We start from the raw sequence: 19,898 nt of genomic DNA on the forward strand, positions 1-19,898 counted from the left end.
CCATCAACAAAATTATTGTTAATATATACATTTAAAACAATGTGGTTTTGATGCTCTTTCAATTTCTTCATCCTTGGAGTTGTTGGAACTCTTACCAAATCTTGCCGAGGGATATATGTCTCTCTTTTCAAATTCTCTGCTTTGCATTCTTTCAGGGCCTCCATTACCCATCACACTGAGGCTCTGTACACTATACCAACCTGCACGCCACTCCACTTTGAACCCCACGGGGTACCCCAGATCTGACAAGTTACTTTCCTTTTATAGGGCAGATATATTACCTAAAAACTATTATTAAGACCTCTGTGTAATGAACAAGGTTTAAACACTAAAGGAACATCAATCAATCAGTTGTATTTCTTCAGCTTCATGTATTTCTATTTGCTCACACACTTGTTCATGTAGTTGCATCACTCCAATTGCCAGAAAACATTTACCTTATGTCCTCTACTATTGGGCTTTGAAGTCTAATTTCTCATCACACAATTCCTCCATCCTAGTGGAAGAAGTTCACATCAAAAAAAGAACAAATCAATACTAATGCTTATTTTACTTTTTAGCCATCTTTTTCCTTAATGGATATAATACAATTTTCCCATTCTTTGTCATTCCTGTGAACTCTATACAACCTTCAATGCCCCCTGCAAATATCATGTTTATGATCATTTGTGACTCAACAGTTAGTCCCGTATGATCCTCTTATACTTGGGTCAGGTAGTGTTTATCTCCTCTAATACCATGGATCATCTTCTAGTCAATTCCATTTATTTATAAAATACTGAACAATACTGCATTAGATTCTGGAGACTTCCTCCAAAGAATTACCATAAACTTGATCATGTAAAACAAAGGAAACATACTCTCTTACAGTACTGGGCACCAGAAGTTCAAAAATCTTTTTTGCCAGACAAAAATCAAGATGTCATCAGAGCTGTGGTCCCTCTAGAGACTCCAGAAGAGAGTGTGATTCTTATCTCTTCCAGCTCCTGGTAGCTGCCAGCACTCCTTGACATGCAGCCATGTTATGCCAGTCTCTGCCTCCGTAAACACAGAGCCTTCTTCTCTGTGTGTCCATGTGTATCATCTGTTCCTGTTTCTGTCGACTCACCCACTATCTCTTATAAAGACAAAAGTGACTGCATTAGGGCCCCCCTGCACAATCCAGGATGATAGGCTCATCTCAAAATATTTTAACTTAATCACATATTTTTATCATATACAGCAATATTCACAGGCTCTGAGGATTAGGTCCTGATATCTTTAGGGGATGTTTTTTAGCCTACCATAAACAGGATTCATATTTGGATCCCTGTCACATTGTGAATACATAGCTGATATTTCTATCACATAGTTGGTCCACAAACCCATCTTAAAATTGAATTGACTGAAATTGGGTGGTCTTTCAATGCCACACGTCATTTGGTCGGTACTGATTCATACTTAAAATGAAATACTTCAAAGCAAGTAGTAGAAAATTTAATGAAGAAAATAAAGAATTATTAAGATCATGATTTCATATACTTTATGTCTATTAGTTTATTATTCACCATGACTTTATGAGATAAATATTATTATTTCCATATAACACATTAGTAAAAAGGTTTAGAAACATTGATTTTCCTAAGATTTCTAGTGTCAGATCTAAGGTTCCAAAAACCCATTATTCTTCAGTGAAATCATAGTGCCTCTAAAATAAATATTAGGAAGATAAAATAAAATACTCCTCAGGATGACTTACATATTAACATAAATTCCAATATAAAGTGCCCTTGATCATTAAAATCTCAGCCTTGATTTAAAATGAAAAAGCTAACAGCTTTCTTTCTTTGTGTTTGTTCATGATAAATGTGAACTTTAAGCAGTGACTATCTAGCAATAAATTGTTAGACGCTCCCCTGTTTGTTTTGTTGATGCTGTATATAAATGAGCATTTAGAAGAAGAGTTTTGTTTATTCCTTTATTTATTATAGCTTAACTGTTGCAAAACATTATGTGCTGCACAATCCTAGTGCCAACAAATAATGAGTAATTACCTAGTACTGGGGTTCTAAATAAGACCCATACCAACAAACAGATGTCAGTAGAATTTTGGCTCCAGGTTTTTGCCTGCAGGAAGTCATTAAAAGATAAGTGGAAAATCAAGTCTGTTCCCTTGGTAGCAGAATTTCTGCCGTTTGGAGCCATATAGGGAGGCTTATTTTCGGACAACAGCAATAACTCCCACATTAGATGGTAATCACTCTTGTATTTATAGACTCCTTGTAAATCAATCTCAGACGGGCAATGAAATGATCTTCTTTATATTTACTTTTAGGCTGTTTAAGAAAACTAGCTCTGAACAAACCAAAATTTCTATACAATCCTACCCCTTAGTCGATTTCATAATTCAGTCTTGCAATATCAGACTGTGGTCTATTTGAGAACTCTTAATGACTTTTCACTATCTGGAAAGTAGCATTATATCCCAGCTGTGCAAGCACGGAAATCTGTATTCGAAGTTGGTTGATGCTTCGGAAGAAAGTCGTGATTGAAACCAGGTGCAGATCATTATCCCTAATAATCAGTGTTTTCTTTCTCTCTTTCTTACATCTTAGCATCTTAATGATTCTATAAGTTACTTTTTTCAACTCATAAGTTTGCAGTGACCTAAATGAAGGTGTATTTGCTTAGTAATATGATGTTTTTGGTCGCATTAAATAAAAACTAAATTTCAGATAATCTCCATCAAAGAACAATTTTTGCCTAACTCATTTTTATAAATAATGACAATGAACCATTAAAAGAATCTAGAACAACAAATACCAAGTGATTTTTGGGTATCAGAAAGTAACAAACTCCGTATTAGGAAAATGTATTTTGCTTAAGAAAAGATCAAGAAATATGTGACAACTCCATGTGCTACAATTAATAGTGTAGAATTTCTAAGGCCATAATGCCACAAGCTTGCCATTTAAATTAAAATGATGTAGTTATGTTTCCACAATTTTTGTTCAAATGTAACAATTGAATTATTTCTCTAAAATTATGAAATTTCAAGCCTCTTTACACTCTTGAATTATTGAAATGTTTAAGATTAAAACATAAGAATAATAATGCTTCATTTTTATAGTCAACCTAATATATTAATGTCATACAAACCAAGTTAGTAATGTGTATTATAAATTATATAGGTAAATAATATGTGCAATGTAAGATACTTATAGCTATTACTTGCCAATCTAAACAGAAGAATAATATTTAAAAGAATTACTTTCTTAGAATCAGGTATTTTTTTCTTTTGCCTATTACCTCTTACCTTTTTGATGTTCCAAGTAAGAAATAAGTTTAAGTAGAAACCTACTTAAATTTCAGCAGTTTTCTACTTTCAATTTTATGGAAAAAAACAGGTGGGAAATCCTAGTAGACTATGGCAATATGGCATAATCACTTCCAGCATGAATCCCAAATTATAGCTTAATGTTTCAATGGCTTCAATATTTATGTCACTGAAAGCTGCCTGAGGCGGTAGCACCACTTTGCACTGTGTTGTCTTCTAGAGTGCTGATAGACGTTTTTTATTTTTTCCCAACTGGTAAGCTGTGTTTTGGTAAAAGTTGTAAAAGTTACAAACATCACATTTTAATTTTCCTTTGCTTTTTATATGGGCAGAAATTATCAGTATGAGTTAGTCTTGTTTTATTGTTTTTAATAAGGTTTCCCAGAGGTAAAGATTCTATAAACATTCTTAAAATTGTAATTGTTTATATAGTTAATGATGAAGTTAGATGAATTTTCTAGCTTCCCACAACTAAGAGGCAAACCTTGGATAAAAAACCCAGGGAATATATCTTCAGAATCTACTTTTTAACTACAACACCATGTGTTTCTAAAAGTTCCTGCCTCTTATCTGGTTCTATCTATTAACTTCTGTGTAACAAATGACCCTATGGGATAGAGTCCAGGGTGTCCATACTCCTGTCTGTTTTCCTACTGAGTGTGAGTAGAATCTGTGATTTGCTTCTAACCAACAGAATATGGCAGAGGTGATGGGATGTCACTTCCTTGATTATGTTACTTTACATGAGGCTCAGTCTTCCTGGAATAGTCACTCCAGAAATGGTCCTTACTGGTTTAGTAAGGTAAGCAATATGTTTGTAAAGCTCTCATAGCAAGGAACTGTCGGCACCCTCTAAAACATGTTGGTGACCTCTAGATATAGCAGGTAAACTCAAGGAACTGTAACCTCTAGATATAGTGGGTGAACCGAACGAAATGTGGCAACCTCTAGGAGCTAAGGGAAACCACCAGTGAAAAGCCAGCAAGAAGGTGAGCCCTCGGTCATACAATCACAAGGAAATGAATTCTGCCAACAATGTGGGTGTGCTTAGAAGTAGATTCTTCCTTCCCCAGTCAAGCCTACAGACAAAAACAGCCAAACTAATGCTCAATTGCAACCTTGACAGACTCCTAGCAGAAGACCCATCTAAGCCATACCCAGGCTCCTGACTCATGAAGTCTGGGAAATAATAAATACGTGTTGTTTTAAGTCATGGTTTATTTAAGTAAAAGACTTAGACTTATTTTTTTACACAGCAAATTTGGAAAAAAAATTGCATACTTTGTTATACAATGAGGTAACTAATGCAATCCCTGATCATGTAGTTAAAACAACTATTCATTGAGCTCACAACTATGAGTTGACAATTGGTTTTGGCCCAGCTGGATTGTTCTTAACTTCACTTATTGGCTCATTTGTCTGTGGTCAGCTGGTAGGTAAGCAACTGTGAATGGTTCCTAAAGGCTTTGGCTGGCATGCCTCTCCTCTCCATGTGATTTCTCATCATCCAGCTGGGTATTCCAGATGTGTTCCCAAGGTGGCATAAGAGTTTTATGTTCCATAAGAGAGTAAGACCAAATATGCAGCTGCTTTTCAAGTCTCTAATGTGTCACATTTGCTAATGTTCTGTTGGCCAAAACAAGTCCTGTGAAAAATCCAGACTTAAGGATTAGGATATAGACTCCACCTGTTGAGGGGAGATGCTGCAAAGGATCATGACCACTTTTGCAGTCTCTCACACTGGCATTCTCCATTTCTGTAAACTATACCCTCAATCACCCAGCTGACCAAACTGAAAATTTCGGAGACATATTTGGTTTCTCTTGTTCCCCACTTCATTCTTGACTTTTGCAACCTAAATATAATTAATTCACGCTTCCCAATGGGAGGTATCCAATCCAAGGCACTAACGTCTCTCACCTGGACTGATTCAGTATCCCCCATAATCATTCTTCATACTTTCATTCTGCCTCCTCCATCTTCTATTCACTACACAGAACCTGGATCATATTTTCATAATGCAAATATTATTACATAACTGAATGTAATTTGGAATCTGTATAACAAATCACATGTAAAAATTTGTAAAAATCGGAAAAAGTGGTGTTAAGCATTGATGAAATCCAAAAATCTAATGGTTAAGTGACTGTATAGCTCCCTAGGGTCTAATATTCTCATACTTTTGTAAATGTTAATACTGACTGGTACCTTTTAAAGACAGCAGAAGGAGGTCTACAGTCCCAGCTTGAGGCCTTATATTTATATTATGCATCTTCTTGCTACTTCTATTTTGAGTGATCTATTCCTAGCTGGCCACTGGGTCTTGGTTGAGACTGTGTCCACTTCTAAAACCACTAACTAGCTCTAGGACAAGAAATCCCAGTAATGTCATAATTTATATCTTTTAAAAGACCCTAAAAAGAACAGATAGTTAAACAAAACTCACAATGAAAAGAAACGGCACATTCAGAATTATGCTGAAGAGGGCAGCATGGGATCCATATATAAATGACAAGTGCTGGTTTGGGGTTAACATTTTCATTCAGCAAATGCTTATTATAGTATTACAGGGATGTAGGACATTCCAGTGAATAAAACAGACAGAAATAGTCTTCAATCCCATGGAGCTTATATTTTCTTGTCTATCATCTTACTTGTCCTACCTACCTGTAAAAATAGGGTGTTAGACAGACTGTGGAATTTTATTGAATTCAGAAAAGTGTGACTGAGCTTGGTCTATGGTTGACTGTGTCCAAAAAACTGAGATAGGTTATATCCAGGTTGAAATAATCTGTCCAGCTGAGAGAGAATGTAGCAGAAGAACATAAGAGTTTTATTTGTCTGGTATTAAGGCCTCATCGGAGAATATAAGAAAAGCACTGAATACTTTTTCCCATTGATATAATTGACTCCAAATTTATGTCAATGAATATTGGAACACATTTAGAGCATCAAGACATCCATATTAAGTCGTTTTATGTTCTTTATTACCCTAAAAGCAGTTTAATATTAAAAATTGATGTGACAAATTACAGCAAATTCTACATAGTGGAGCAAGGTATGATGTTGGTGCAAAGTCATAAATGGTTGACTTTTCATGGTAGGAGAGTGTATTATGAAAGAAAACCTGAAAGACAGTAGTAGTATCAGTGATTGCACACATTTTGTTTACGGAAGTAGTTGGTTTGGAATAAAGATGGGAATGGAAAATCTAACTGTTAATTATGTATCCACCTCATTTTTCAGACAACTTCAGACCCTATTTTCCCAGAAGACGGACAAAATAAAATTTTCCAACTCATAAATAATAAAAACATAACTAAATCTGATAGTTACATGAATGTAGCATTTGAATATTAATGCTACAAAACTGGGCCAGATTTGGTCTGCATCATGGGAGATTAAGGCAGGAATAGTGTTAACAAGATGTGCTCTATTAGTAGAGAGGCCCCTACAGTGATAACATACCTTTTAAGTAGTTTAAAGTACCTCGAGACTGGATGAAAGAGTAATTTGGGGTGTTTATATTTGCTGCCAGCTATTGAGGAGTACGGAGGTAGAGGACAGTTCAAAACCTCCTTTAAAAAAAAAAAAAAAAAAAAAAAGGCGGCGCGGTGGCTCAAGCCTGTAATCCCAGCACTTCGGGAGGCCGAGATGGGCGGATCACGAGGTCAGGAGATCGAGACCATCCTGGCTAACATGGTGAAACCCTGTCTCTACTTAAAAAAAAATACAAAAAACTAGCCGGGTGTGGTGGCGGGCGCCTGTAGTCCCAGCTACTCGGGAGGCTGAGGCAGAGAATGGCGTAAAAAAAAAGGAAAGTGTACAGATCAGGATGCTCTCTTCACAGAGAAAAGGAGAATGGTAGCAGAAGGAATTGGAGCTATTAGATGGATTCCTGTCCCAGGAAGCTCTGCTTTGACACTTTTTCTTAAAGAATGATTGATAGTAAAAGGATGAACACTTCGTATATTTTTTTCCAGATATGTCTGCAGCCAGTGATGGAAGATGCTAGGAGACAGCTCTAGCAATTATTCAAATGCTATCATGTCTAATACTTCGGATCTCAAAAATAGGACTTTGTAATACTTTTTCATGTGGAATGTACCACATGATAAGAAACAAGCCAAATCAAACAAAATAACAGTGAATATAAAACACTGGAAACTTCTAAAGAGATGGATATAAATTTAAACAAAGATTGGAAGTGCTTATTTCATAGGATTTTTACCCCATAGGAACCTAAGGATTATTTTACTTTAATAGACTTACAAATGACTGAATTGTATGCAGCAATAAAAAACTGACATTATGTGCAGTGATAAAACAAAATGTTTGCAAATTCAACAAATCTTATGACTGGTATCTACGGACAAGCATTAAATAAGAACCAAAACACAGCATTAGTGTATATTTCTCAAAAATTAAAAAGCAGGGGTCTCCTAGTGGTCATTAGAAAAGTGTGAAACGCTAATTGGGATTCACTAAGGATGCTAATGAATAGTGCTACAGCATACAGAACCATTTGGTTTTTACATATAAGCTAAACCCAATTAACTATATCTTAAATAGGACTCAAAAACCATGTTTTACTGACTTAATCTGGATCCCTGCCTTATTTTGCAAGACCATGAACTAAGAATGGTTTCAGCATTTTTAAATAGTGAAAAAAATACTATTTCATAACACATGAAAACTATATAAAATTAAAATATCGGTGTCTATAAATAAAGTGTCTGTGAATTAAGTTTCACTGGAACACAACCATGCTTATTTAAATGTTGTTTATAGCTGCTTGTAAAGGCAGAGTGAAGTAGTTGCAACAGAGACTGTAGGTCCACAAAGCAGAAAATATTTGCTATCTGGCTTTTTAAAGAGAGAATTTACTAAACTCTGCTCTAGCATATTCAGTATTCCTGGATTGATAACTTGTATCCCAACTTTATCTCTGCTTTCAATGGCTCCTGTCAGTATTGAGTGTGATGAGTTAACCAATATTAGTCCACAAGATATATAGAAGGGGTATGCATGCAATGGGAATGCTAAGGGTCCCTGAATGAAACAGGCTTTTATAAATAAGACACATGATCAAGAAGAAGGAAAAAAGAAAGAGGAATACCAAGAGGCTATATATAGTCTTGTTTTATTTACTCAGGGGTGCACTATGTCTATTTTTCCACGACTCTAAACAAAGAATGTTCATTAACATGAAAGATTTTTCTTTAATTTTCATGACCTTATAAAGCTAACATATTTTTAAACATTTTTTGGTAGATCCTTTTCCAACCCATGATTACATTGTACCTCTTGTAGTGAACGTCCATTTATTATTTATTCATTTGATAATTTGTCATGCCTACAATATATTTGAAATAGTTCTAGATGCTGAAATGGAGAGGTGTACAAAGCAAACAAACAATCTGCTTTTATAAAGTTTGTCTTGTCTTATGGAGAAAAATGATATTCTATCATGTAAATTCAAAATATCATGATAAATAGTATGCAGAAAATGAAAACAAGATGTCTCTGGATAAGAGGTAAGATATCATGGTAAACTCTTCGGAGGCAGTGATAATTAATGACAGGTTGATATCTAGTGGCAAGATGGGTCTAGCCTTTTAAAGATTAAGTTGATCAATATTTTGATTAGAGAAAAAGCCAGCATAAATTTCTAAAGAGGGAATGTTATAGACACAGAAAGAAGGATGTTGTGGTTGGAACACAGTAGGTGATTATGAGAACCTTATGTGATGAGGTAAAGAGGTCGTTAGGGCAAGATCTTTTGGGATTTGTATGTTTGGGTAAAAATTTTAAGAATCTATTCGGATGTGCCTTTAAAACTTTGGAGGATTTTGATATGAAAATATCAAAAGAGGTTACCTAAAGCATTGACTACAATTTCTAAAGGAAAAGACGAAACAGAAATGTCACAGGAGCTATCTCTGGAAATTATTTCTCTCTGAAACACTTATTTTGCATCCGAAGCTAAAATAAAAATAATATACTTCTATACTGATTTTTTCCCTACATCAAAACCTTTTTTTTCTTAAATGAATGCAGAGAAGATTAAATCATTTGTCTTAGAAAATCAACATTTCTTCCCATTCAAAATGTGCCTTTTTGGAAATAGTTTTATATTATTGGCCATCTGCCATTACACTTCTATTGAATAATTAGGATAGTTGCTTAATTTAACTACAATTGTGTATGAGAATAAGCTAGGCAATTTCCATTTGACATTTGGAAATGGGAATTTTGTTTTTCCATTAAACTTTGATTCATTTCTGCATTCCACTAATTAATTACATAAACCCAGAAAACCTTCAGTGTTTTCTAAAGCTGTAATCTACTTCTTTATCACATAAAGTCGATTGTTTATGCTAGATAGTAAAATTGATGCATTACAATATATAAAGTTATAATGCATATTGGGTTTTTATAAGCCATAAGAAATTAATTCTCGAACTATTTCCATTACCACAAAGAAGATATAATTGTTGACTCCCATTTAATTGAAAATTATAACATTTTATTTGATATAAGTATTTGCTACTCAATGCTAAAGGCTATAATAAATGTACACTCAGTTTCGATATTTTAGCACAATAAGTTTTAATTATCTGTCAAATATTAATTCTATGTAGTGTTTCTGGGTTGTCCTAGTAATAAAAATCCTGATTACTTTCTCTCTGCTGGGCCTCAGACTCTTTTGCTTCCAGCTAGTGAAAAGGATGAGAGAGAATGAGAAATGTATATATGCCATTTAAAAAAAAAATTCGAGGCCAAGAGGGGTAGCTCACACCTGTAATCTCACCACTTGGATCCAATCACTTTGGGAGGCTGAGGCATGACCTCAGCCCAGTTACTCAAGAGGCTGAGGTGTGGGGATGCTTAAGCCTGGGAGGTTGAGGCTGCAGTGAACTGTGACGGCACCGTTGCACTCCAGCTTGGGCAACAGAGCGAGACCGTGTCTCAAATAATAATTAATTGGTTAATTAATTAATTAAAAATGTAAAATAAATCTAACCACATGACTCCACTTGAATACAAGGAGGGCTGGGAAGTATAGACCTTTGTGAAGCAGCCAACTTCCAAAAATGACTTGACAGTTTTCCACATGCTATAATGAGGTAACATTTGCAAATTTTGAAAATGTACAGTTTAATACATTTCATCGTACATATATATATATATATGATCCACCTCTTTGTGAACATGTGGTGGTATGGTCAATTTTTCTTAACTTTGCTGTTCTATTTAGTAGACTTTGGTCTCTTATTGTGGTTTTAATTTGCACTTTTTTATGACTAATGATATTGAACATATTTTTATGTGTTTAACTGCTATCCAAATTGAAGTGTCTGTTAAAATTTTTGCCCAATTTTTACAGTTGATTTATTTAACATCTAATTGTTAGGGTTTTGAGAGCTATCCATATATTCTGAATACAAGGCATTTATTATATATTATTTGTAGATATAGTCTAACCAGATGTGGTTTGTCTTTTCATTCTCTTAGTAATGTCTTTGAGGAACATACATGTCTTTTGATAAAGTCAAATTTATCAATTTTTATGGGCAAATATTTTGACATTTTATTCTAGAAGGATTTTCTAAGATTTTCTCTTGTTTTACAAGTTTAATAATTTTATACTTTACAAATATATCTCTGGTATATTTCAAGTTGATTTTTTATATGCTAAAGTTGTTAACAAAAGTTCTTTTCTTTTCTTTTACTCATATAGATATCTGGTTGTTCCAAGTAACTGTTGGTTTTTTTGAAAGTACCGTTCTTTCTCCACTGCATTTTCCTTTTACCTTTGTTGGAAGCCAGTCGTTGGTATATGTGTGGCTTTCTGGACTCTGATTGCATTGATCTGTTTGTCTGTCTTTGCAGTAGTACCACACTTTAATGATAACCACAGCTTATAATTAAGACTTGAATTTAGGTAATGTAAGGTCTCCAACTTATTCATCTATTTCAAAATTGTTTTGTGTATTCTAAATTCATTGCATTTCAAGATAAATATTCTAATCAGCTCCTTAATATCTATAAACACCTACTACTACTTTGACTAGAAATGTGTTCTTTAGATTCTTATATTGTTCCACTACATTCTAGCTTGTACTGTTTTCAGTAGGAAATTTCTTCTCATCTCAATTTATCTTTGTTTCTCTGAATGAAATATGTCTGTTTTCCTCTGTCTGATTTTAACATTTTCCTTTTATCACTGCATCACAACAATTTAGATATGATGTCCTTTCTCTCTTTCTTTTTCATGTTTCAGGTTCATTGAACCTCTTAGGTTTGTGGGTTTATGATTTGCATGTGCTTATATTTTTTAAAAAACGGTTATTTCTTTAAATAATTCCTCTATCTTTTTTCCGTCAAAGACTCCATTATTTTGTATTTGTTTGCTTGTTGTTGTCTCAGTGCTCCCTGATGCTGTGTTTATTTTTTAAAATTCTTTTTCCCTCTACATTCATTTTCATTGTTTTCAATGGCTACTTATGTTTCTGAATCTTTTATACTGCAATGTCCAATACATTGTTAATATCATTGAATGAATTTTTCATTTCAACATTGTAATGATCATCTCTAGAAGTTATACTTGGATATTTTTAAATTATTTTTCATGTCTATCTGTAACTTGCTGCATCTTTTCTCTAGTTTTACAATGCTTTTGAATATAACCATAATAACTCTGTTCATGTTCTTGCATATTAATTCTGCCATCTCTGTCTTCTGTGTCGGCTTCAATTGGTTTATTTTTCTTCTCATTAAAGATAATATTTGTTTTTTATGTCTGATAATTACATATTATATAATTATACATATATATGTATATAATTTCATGGTCTTTTTGCTTCTATATTTGTATCTTAACAGCAATATCTAGATATTTGATAGGCAGCTAAAACTTGTCAATCACAAAACTTTAATACTTTCAAAAAAATTTATGCTTCTCCCTATTTTTCCATCTCTACCAAGTAGTTGCTGAAACTCAAAGTCTAGACTACTGTCTCTTTGAAATCTCTGTGTTTAATCTTTAAGAGCTATCATGAATAATTAACAATGTATAGCTGGAATCCTTCCTCCTCTTTCCTCTGTATTCCAATGATACAAATTTACATTTGTCCTTCATCTTTTTACCAAAATTCCTGTGCAATTAGTGTTTATACATGATTTTCCATCAAATATACTGGTATATAAAGCATATTTTATTTATTCTCTCATTATATCCAAACATTTATTTTTAGTTTCTAAAATTATTGTGAAGTATATTCAAACTAACACATACATTGAAATATACAGCACTTTCCCCATTAGAATGGATTACGTTTTAGTGATAGAATCTCACATATGAAATAGTACATGTACTCAAAATGTTCAAGTTTCTAGAAGCAGAAAATGTTATGTCAAAAATAAGAAATGCATTGAATATCTGTGGACTCTACAAGGATAAATTTGTTTGTCTATATGTTTATTTATTTATTAACTTATTATTTGATTCTACAAGTGAATTTGTGTCTTCTTATACAGGTCAATCAACTCAAATTCTAATTATATAAAATAAAATAAGTGACTAATTAATAATACCATAAAGAAGATAAAACAATTTGTTTTCTTATAAAATGATTTTTTAATGATTTATATAGAACATTTTACCAATGAACCTAGCAATGTTCTCTTTAGTATTAGCATGTATGTGCAACATTAAAACAAATATAGACATTTTTCCACAATGTGAATATACCAAAAATGTATTTTATTTAATCATGACCGAAATCTAATACAATGAATTGTTTCTTTAATTTCAGCCTTGGGACATTTTACATTCATTTTTTAAACTCACAGATGTAAATATAAGTAAGCATGTCAGATTATACAATGTTATCACAACATATTTATCACTTTGGTGACTATTTCCTCTCACTGAATTGATTATAAAGAATAATATTATTGATTTGTTTAAAGTATTCCATGTTTTATTCTACTTGTGTGATCCTTTGGATGGTTAAATTCTAGAATATATAACAAGAAAATATGATGTTATCAGTGATATTAAACAATAATTGAACATGTATATTTCTCACGAGCATGTATTTTACCTCAGCATGTGTCTCAACATGTTTAAGTACTTTCAACAGTTTTAATATCAATTGATATGTTGAGAAAGCAACAAATGTTGCTATCGTTTCACATCATTTTATTTATATTAACATAAATTGTATAAATTATTTCAAAAAGTTACTTTGTTAAAGTATTAAAAGCTACAATAAAATATTGCAACTTTTTGTTAAATATGCATTGTTATCTATATGAACAAAATTTATAGAACATCCTATTTCAATTCAAGTCAACAAAATTCAACTACCTGTTCATTATGCATTTAATTTATAAGTTCAGAAGTGTGTAATGTTGTATGTTTTATAGATAGACAACATTTTTGAGTATTGGTTAGCAGACTTTAGCCTCACTCTACTGAAAAAATGTACATATTGTGAAAATGTTTCTAATTACATATCAACTACAAAAAGTGATCTAGTTTTCAATCAACAAATTATGTAACTATTATATCTATGCTGGTACAATACAAAATATCCTTTGTTTTATTCTGTTATTCCCTGTCCTACAATTGCTTCAGAGTAGATGAAAAAGCTCTTAAAATTCCAAGATGTTCTTGACTTCACGTTTCCTTTTCCAAAATAAATTGCAGAAATACAACTTTTGTCCCACATTCATTTTGTCATTTTTTCAGACTAATGTCTAATTTGTATTTTGTGAAATATTATAATACTTAAATTATTAAAATTTAATAACTAATTTATTTGTATTCCTCAAAATCATCATAGATAAATATCGGTGATGATAGGCAATGAAGATATTTTTTAAACTTTCTTGATACAATTTTCAAAATTAATTTTCAAAGATTAAAACATAATAATCTTTAAGTAAAAATAGATTTGGCTTACAATTACCAGCATTTGTCTCAATAGCCCTGTAATAGTCTGTTCTCACACTGCTATAAAGAGATACATTAGACTGTGTAGTTTATGAAGCAAGGAAGTTTAACTGACTTACAGTTTCACAGGCTGTACAAGAAGCATGGCTAGGGAGGCCTCAGGAAACGCAGTCATTATAGAAGGAAACAGGAAAGCAGGCATGTCTCACATAGTCAGAGAAAGAGGAAGGGTGGGGGGAAGGTGCTGAAAATGATAAAACAAACAGATCTCATGAGACACTCACTCTGCAGTACCAAGGGTTGATGATACTAGACCGTGATACACTGCTGACATGATTGGACCATGGTGGCAGAATCACTAGGCCTCATTTCTGACATTCAGGATAACAATTGAACATGAGATATGGGTAGAAACACAAATCTAAACCATATCATTGCACCCCTGGCTCCTCCCAAATCTCACATACTTCTAACATTGAAAAATAAAATCATACGTTCCCAATAGTCCCCCAAAGTCTTAACTCATTCCAGCATTAACTCAAAAGTCCACAGTCCAAAGTCTCAACTGAGTCAAGGCTACTCCCTTCCACTTATGAGTCTGTAAAATCAAAAGCAAGTTAGTTACTCCCAATATACAATAGGAATACATGCATTGGTAAATACTCCCATTCCAAAAGGGAGAAATTAGCCAAAAGAAAGGGGCTTCATGCCCCATACAGGTCTGAAACCCAGAAGAGCAGTCATTAAATCTTAAAGCCCCAAAAGAACCTCCTTTGACTTGATGTCTCATATCCATGGCATACTGGTGCACGGAGTGGGTTCCCAATACCATAGGCAGCTCCATCCCTGAGACTTTGCAGGGTACAGCCCCTGCAACTTCTTTCACGAGCTGGTATTTAGTGCCTGCAGCTTTTCCAGGTGCATTCTGTAGGCTGTTGGTGAATCTACTATTCTGGGGTCTGGAGGGTGGTGCCTCTCTTCTCACAGATCCACCAGGCAGTGCCCCAGTGGAGATTCTGTGTGGGGGCTCCAATCTCATAATTCCCCTCCATGCTGCCCCAGTAGAAGTTCTTCATGAGCACTCCACACCTGCAACAGACTTCTGCCTGGACATGCAGGCTTTTCCATATAGCCTCCTAAATTAAGGTAAAAGTTCCCAGACCTCAACTCTCCAGTCTCTACACCTGCAAGCTTAACACCATGGGGAAGCTTCATAGGTTTATGACTTGCAACCTCTGAAGCAGCAGGCTGAGCTGTATCTGGGTCTTTTAAATCATGGCTGGAGCTGGAGCTGCTGGTATTCAGGGCTGGGACACAGGGCACAGTGTCCTGAGGTTGCACAGGTTGGCAAGGCCCTGGACCTGGTCCAGGAAACCATTCTTACCTCCTAGGCCTCTGAACCCGTCTTGGGAGGGTCTACCTCAAATATCTCTGAAATGTCTTCAAGAAATTTTTCCCATCATCTAGGCTATTAGCAATTACCTTCCTTTTAGTTATACACATCTCTGCAGACTGCTTGAATTTCTCCCCTGAACGTGTTTTTTTTTTTTTTTTTTTTAATTGTTTTTTGTTTTGTTTTGCTTTGTTTTCCTACCACATGGCTGGCTGCAAATTTTCTAAAGCTTTCACTCTGCTTTCCTTTTAAATATAAGTTTCAGTTTCAGGTCGTTTATTTGCTCATATGCATGAACATTGGCTATTCAAAGCAGCCAGATCACATCTTGAACACTTTGATTCCTAGAAATTTCTTTCACCAGATACCCTAAATCATCTTTCTCAAGTTGAAGGTTGCACAGATTCCTACGGCAGGGGCACAGTGCAGCCGATTGCTTTGCTAGGGAACAAAAGGGACCCTTGCTCCAGTTCCCAATAAGTTCCTCATTTCCATCTAAGACCTCCTCAGCCTGGCCTTACTGTCCATATCACTACCAGCATTTTGGTCACAACAGTTTAGCAAATCTATAGAAAGTTCCAAATATTCCCTCATCTTCCTGTCTTCTTCTGAGCCCTCCAAACTGTTCCAACCTTTGTCCATTACTCAGTTTCAAAACTGCTTCCACATTTTCAGGTATCTTTATAGCAATGCTCCACTTCTTGGTACCAATTTTCTGTGTTAGTCTGTTCTCACACTTCGATAAAGAAATACTTGAGACTGGATAATTTATAAAGAAAAGAGGTCTAGCTGACTCATGGTTCCACAGACTGTACAGGCATGGCTGGCAAGGCCTCAGGAAACTTACAAATATAGCAGAGGCAAAGGGGAAGAAGGTGTGTCTTATATAGCTGGAAAAAGAGGAAAAGAGAAAAGGGAGAACTGCTACATGCTTTTAAACAACCAGATCTCATGGGAAACTCACTCTACAGTAACAAGAGGGGAGCAATGTTAAGCCATGAGAAACCACTCCCATGTTCCAATTACATCCCACCAGTCTCCACCACAAACATTGGGGATTACAATTGAACATAAGGTTTGGGTGGGAACTCAGATCCAAAACATATCAAGGTTCAAACAGACCATTTACATAATTACATGAATTATTTATATAATAAAGATTTCTGATGTAATAATATTTCTACCCAAAAATAATTACATTCTCAGTCTTATATGTAACAGAAAAATATTAAAATTTCATAAATTAATCAACTGAAAGACTGAAAACACTTACATCAAATATAATTGAGACTGCCAAAGCTAAAGCCTTCAAAATAATGTATCAGAAAAAGTTACTACTCTTTAGCTATTAGTATAAATTACATAATATGTAACATACTACTGATACATTATTGCATAGTATGTAATATAGGCCTATTATTTTTCATGTCACACTACTAACTAATACAGTAAGTGAACCATTTGTGTTCTGGTAAATACGTGAAAAAATAATTATATACACATACATAAGAATGACACAAACTGGGTCTTACATGATACGTAGGATTTTGTAGGCTGACTGAATGTAGGTATTATTTAGGTACAATACACCCCTAATCTTGAAGGAAAAGAAGTGTATGACGTAGCTGAAGTGACATAAAACTGGAATGATATGGATATGTGAAAAGGCTTTGTATATTACAACAAAACTATTGGATTTTATTCAATAGGCAATAGAAAACCTTATGATGGGAGTGCAAGCTGGGCACGATTAGGTTTATGTTGAGGAAGGCTACCTTTGTTGTCCATGTGCTTAAACGATTCCTTAGTTCAGTTGTCTGAGAGGACATTCAATTTTATGTGCTAGTATGTGCTTGCATTCTGCTGCTTTTATTGTATTTTTTTGTTTGTTTGTTTTATTTTGTTTTGTTTTTTTGAGTCAGGGTCTTGCTTTGTTACCCAGGTTGAAGTGCAATGGCATAATCATAGCTCACTGCAGCCTCAAACTTCTGGGCTCAAGGGATACTTCTGCCTCAGCCTCCCAAGTAGCTGGGACTATAAGCGAGCCTCACCACACCTGGCTAATTTTTGTGTTTTTGTAGAGAGAGGGTTTTTCTGTGTTGCCCAGGCTGGTCTTAAACTCCTGGACTCAAGTAATCCTCTCACCTAAGCCTCCAAAAATGTTGAAGTTACAGTTATGAGCCACCGCTCCCAGGCTATTGTATTGTATTATTAAACCAATATGCAAAAATGGATAAATGGATGAAAAGTAGTTAATTGAAATTTAAGTCATTATGCAAGTATAATTTATGCAAACTTTGGATTTATATTATAAGTATAGATACTAATAAGGACTCCCATCCTATTATTAACATAAAGCTTATAAAACTATTTGTAAACTGCTGAAAAATATGATAATAAAGAAACACATATCAGTGTCACACAATATTTGAGAAGAATTTCAATCATTTAATTTTTGAACAAAATTATTGAGATGAAATAAAGGAAAAATGATACCTTAAAAATTATTACTCAAAACCCATGTTATAGTAGGAGAGGTGTGTTCAAAAATTAAGTAATAATTGCTTGTAAACTATTGTCTGGTATAAAAAGTGTATTAAGACTAATCTGATAGGACACTAGCCATAACTATAAAAATGAATGTGCCAGATCACAAAAAAATACAGAGTTAAAAAGTTTTGCTCATAAAAGGACACCATCAATAGGGTGAAAAGGCAACTTATGGAATGGGAAAAATATTGTAAATTATATATTTATGAAAGGATTGATAAAGAAAATAAAAAATAAACTGTTATGACTCAAAAACAACAAAACACATTATGATTAAAAAACTGAGCAAATGACTTGAACTGATATTTCTATAAAGAATATATTAAAAAAATCAATGAGTACATGGAGAGTTCCAAATCAAAACCACAAAGAGATACCACTTCACACTTATTAGAATACCTATTAATAAAAGCAAATAAACAAACAGAAAATAATGAGCATTGATGAGGATGGAGAAATTGGAACCCTCATGCATTGCTAGAGGGAATGTAAAATTGTGCAGCCACTGTGAAAAATGGTGTGGCAATTTCTCAAAAATTGAATATGGAATACCCAAAAGAAGTGGAGGTAGGGATTCAAAGAAACATTTTTACAACCATGTTCATAGCAGCATTATTCATAACAGCCAGAAGGTGGAAGCAGTCCAACTGTCCCCTGACAGATGAGTGGATAAACAGGATATGATAGATACATAAAACAGAAAATTATTCAGCCTTAAACATAAGGGAAATTCTGACATACGCTACAACATGAATAAACCTTGAATACATTATGCTAACAAAATAATTCAATCACAAATAGACAAATACTGTGTGTTTCTACTTAAATGGAGTATTGAAATAGTCAAATTCTAAGAAACAGAAGTAGAATGGTGGCATACAGGGAGGAATGGAGCCTGTTTAATGAGTACAAAATTTCAGTCGGAGAAGATGAAAAAGTTCTGAAGATGAATGTTGGTGATAGTTGAACAACAATGTGAATGTACTTAATGCTAGAGGATTAATGGTAAATTTTTAAAAGGATTAAATGATAAATTTTATATTAGGTTTATTTACCACAGTAAAAAAATGAATGTGCCAAAATGTGAATGATAGTTTCTACGTGAATGTTATTTCATTCTATACTTCAGAGAACAACAGTTAATGTTTTGCATTCTATTTCAGGGTGGAAGAAAATCGAGGAGATTATGAATATTATCAAATTGCTGCCACTGAATATCTTTTTGGTATGTTGTAGAAGCATACACACATACTAGTCTGGCAAGAGATAAGCAATCTTTATTTTTCCTACTATATTCAATTATATGTTTAGTATTGAAGAATGAGGTATAGATCAAGATTTAGCATGAGAAAAGGAAAAACTAACCATTACAACACTTATAAATTGGTAACAAAAATTTCTATGGTTTATAGTGGTCTGTTTATCTGAGCCAACTAATTTTACTAACACATGGAAGCCAATTTCATCCCCTGTGTCAGCTATATATTATTTTGAAACTAATTGAAATTATACTGGTTGTGGTAGAGATTATGGTTTTCTAACCAAATATTCATTCTTTTTCCTCAAATTTATGGAATCCCAGTATTTTACTGTGTACATTTACCTAGCTAAATACTATACTTTCCAGCTTTCTTTGCATCTAGTTATAGTCATGTGATGTGGCTTAGCATTGG

Source organism: Chlorocebus sabaeus, chromosome 25 (assembly GCF_047675955.1).
Source record: "Chlorocebus sabaeus isolate Y175 chromosome 25, mChlSab1.0.hap1, whole genome shotgun sequence".
NCBI classification, from domain to species: Eukaryota; Metazoa; Chordata; class Mammalia; order Primates; family Cercopithecidae; genus Chlorocebus; species Chlorocebus sabaeus.